Below are 3946 nucleotides of genomic sequence, written 5' to 3'. Positions count from 1 at the left end.
GAATTCCCAAAGTGTACGTAGATCACTGCAAAGCTCAGGTTTGCAAATTCAGTCAGTGCACAGGCCGATATTTAAGGTAACTTTTCAGCTTGGAGGCTGACCTTCCCGGAGGCTCACAACACTCCATTCTCCTCTCACAAGATTTCTACACTTAACACTATTAATAAATATGATTACAACAAGCACCATGACAGTGTGCCGTCAGAGAGGATGCACCAGGGAGAATTGATCTTCTAACGTGAAGATTTCCATCTAGTGAGCAGGGACCTTCGCCAACTGAGATAAAGCACATTTAGTCAGAGTAGGGTACACGGTGGCTGGGTGGGAAAAAAATCCACTTGCCAATACAGGAGACGGGGGTTCAGTCCCTGGGTGGGGAAGATCCCCTGGAGGAGGAAATGGCAACCACTCCAGTATTTTTGCCTGGAAAATTCCATGGACAGAGGATCCTGGTGAGCTACAGTCCCTGGGGTCACAGAGAGTTGGACACAGCTGCGCACACAGGCACACAAGCATGTATTAGACACTCAACATTATTGTTAGTTGCTGTTTCTCTAACACTAGTGGCGGTAATATTTGTAGTGCTATTATTATTCACCTCCTCACTGTGATATCAGCACATCAGGCCCAGCATTAAAGTAAGCACGTCATTAAAACCTGACAAATAAAATACAATTCTAGCCAAGGAATGTCTTTCCCCTCCATTATGATCCTTTTGCATTTTCTGGAACCAGTATCAGGTAAAGACGAAACATGCAGGCCCTTTTATTTAACAATTTTTATAAAACCAGGTGCCACGCCTGGGATGGAGTTTTAGCTTGTTTTCACTTGGTCTCGCTCCAGACTAGATGTGTTTATGATTCTAAAAATTAACACAGAATTATTACCGTATTATTTCATTTTTATCCAATGAGCCTATTTCATCCCAGATCACAGCCCTTCCTATTTTGATGCTGCAACTGATAGAGTCCACACCTGACCTGGAATACTCATTGCCACTTACTCACTCTGCGGCTGTCGTCATGCTTGCCACCAAACATTAATGAGAAAGACGCAGGCCTGTGGCTGCCGCGGAGAGCGCTGGGGGTGGGAATCAATCTTGGAGCCAGCGCTGGGCGAGAGGACTCCGCCGGGCGGCCTGCCGTGCCGACTGCGCTGAGGAAACTCAGTCCCTTTTCCTTAGACCTGACAAACGAGCCTCGAATGAAACGTGTCTGTGAGATTTCAGCAGCTGGGCACCGACCACCCAGCCCTGAAAGGCGATAATTATCCATCAGTGTTGAACACAGTCTGGAGTCCTGGAGGCAGACTGTGGTTTGGGGATTAGAGCCGCATAAGAACTCACGGGTGTCAGACGTCTGTGCGTGCACACAGCGTACGTGTGCATGTCCTCGTCTGAGCAGACGCACGTGGCGCTACGGCTGGAAGGTCGGGCAGGAGGCTGCGAGCGCCGGCCGGCGCCCTTGCTGCTGCTTTCAGGGGAGTCTGTGTACCTGCCCTGTCGCTGCCGTTCAATCACTACGTGTCTGACTGCTTTGCACTCCATGCTTGCCAGGCTCCTCTGTCCCTGGGAGTTCCCAGGCAAGAACACTGGAGTGGGCAGCCATTCCCTTCTCCAGGGGATCTTCCCGACCCAGGCATTGAACCTGCATCTCCTGCATTGGCAGGCAGATTCTTTACCGCTGAGCCACTGGGGAAGTGCTTACGTGTATCACAGTGGGAAAACTGAGTAAAAAACAGGATAGCCATTCCTTGAGCCTTCACTGTGAGCCAAATGATCTTTCAACCTGTCACACTGAATCCTTCCAAAAATCCTTGCTTCGTTGTTTAGTCACTAAGTCGTATCTGCCTCTTTGCAGCCCCGTGGACTGTAGTCCCAGGCTCCTCTATCCACGGGATTTCCCAGGCAAGAACACTGGAGTGAGTTGCCATTTTCTTCTCCAGGGGATCTTCCCGACCCAGGGATTGAAACCACGCCTCCTCTTTGGTAGGTGTGCAAATGACCAACACGTGGACACATGATGGACTATGGCCACAGACGCCAGACTCGGACCTGAATTTGTCTGTTTCAAAACTTATGGTTTTAACTCTCTGACATAAATCACAGCAAGATCCTCTATAACCCACCTCCTAGAGTAATGGAAATAAAAACAAAAATAAACAAGTGGGACCTAATTAAACTTAAAAGATTTTACACAGCAAAGGAAACTATAAACAAGGTGAAGATAACCCTCAGAATGGGAGAAAATAACAGCAAATGAAACAACTGATAAAGGATTAATTTCCAAAACATACAAGCAGCTCATATAAGTCAACACTAGAAAAACAAACAACCCAATCAAAAGGGGTTGAGACCTAAATAGACATTTCTCCAAAGAAGATATATGGATGGCTAACAAACAAATGAAGAGATGCTCAACATTGCTCATTATTAGAGAAATGCAAATCAAAACTACAACGAGATATTACCTCACACCAATCAGGATGACCATGATCAAAATGTCTGTAAAAATAAATGCTGGAGAGGGTGTGGAGAAGAGGGAATCCTCCTGCACTGTTGGTGGGAATGTAAATTGATACAGCTATTATGGAAGACTGTATGAAGATTGCTTTAAAAACTAAGAATAAAACCACCATATGACCCAGCAATCCCACTAGCAGGCATATACCCTGAGGAAACCAAAATTGAAAAAGACACATGCACCCCAGTGTTCATTGCCGTTCTACTTACAATAACTAGGACACGGAAGCAACCTAGATGTCCATTAACAGATGAATGGATAAAGAAGCCCTGGTGCATATGTACAATGGAATATTACTCAGCCATGAAAAGAAATGCACCTGAGGTGGATGAACCTGGAGCCTATTATACAGAGTGAAGTAAGTCAGAAAGAGAAAAACAAATGTCATATACTAATGCATATACATGGAACCTAGAAAGATGGTGCTGATGAAATTATTTACGGGACAGCAGTGGAGACACAGGCATAGAGAACAGACTTATGGACGTGGTGGGCTGGGAGGAAGGAGAGGGAGGGAGGTGTGGAGGGAGTGACATGGAAACGTACATCACCACGTGTAGAACGGACAGCAGTGGGAGTTTCCCGTGTGACTCGGGGAAGTCAGCGTGGGGCTCTGTAACAACCTAGAGGGGAGGGGTGGGGAGGGGGCGGGGCGGGCGAGCGGCTCAAGGCGGAGGGGACGCACGCCTCATGTTGATGTTTGGCCGAAAGCAACACAATACTGCAAACAATTGTCCTTCAATCAAAAATAAATGAAATTTTAAAAAGTATCCCCCCACAAAAGACTCATGGTTTTAATCAAGGCATTGTGTGGACTCATTCAGGTATCTTCCGGAACAAAAAGCCATTTTCCCATGCTAATAAGCAAACACAAAGCGAAGAACATGTTGCTTTACCTTTCCTGTAAGCACTTCATATTTAGTAATATAATCTGAAACAGTGTGAATTTGTTTCATCTTTAATATTTTAATATATTATCACATACCATTAAATGATTGTAAAGCTGACAAAGAATGCATCCAAGTCAAGAAATATAGCTTGAAACGAAAAGTTTCTTAGGAACGCTGGGCGTCAGATGGGACTTCATTGGAAACACAATGGGAGTTGATAAATTCTGCTGAAGTTCTGCCACTGGTGTAACCATTCTTGGAGCTGACCAGGCACGGTGTACGTGTTTCCTGGCTAACTGCTCTCCCTAGCGTTGTCACTGCAGTGTTTATAAGCAATAAAAATCATAGCACCACTGTTCCCACTCCCTTCGGCCTAAACTGGGACAACACAGAGGTGAAAAAATACTAATATTTGGACCACAGTACTAGATACCCTGATGTGGTTGGTCTGGGATCCAGACACTAGTATGTCTTTATAGCCCCTCACCCCCAAGTGATTCTAATGCACAGTCTAGGCTGACATGTACAGATATT

This window comes from Odocoileus virginianus, chromosome 9 (genome assembly GCF_023699985.2).
Source record: "Odocoileus virginianus isolate 20LAN1187 ecotype Illinois chromosome 9, Ovbor_1.2, whole genome shotgun sequence".
Lineage (NCBI taxonomy): Eukaryota > Metazoa > Chordata > Mammalia > Artiodactyla > Cervidae > Odocoileus > Odocoileus virginianus.
This window is presented reverse-complemented; position numbering follows the sequence as displayed.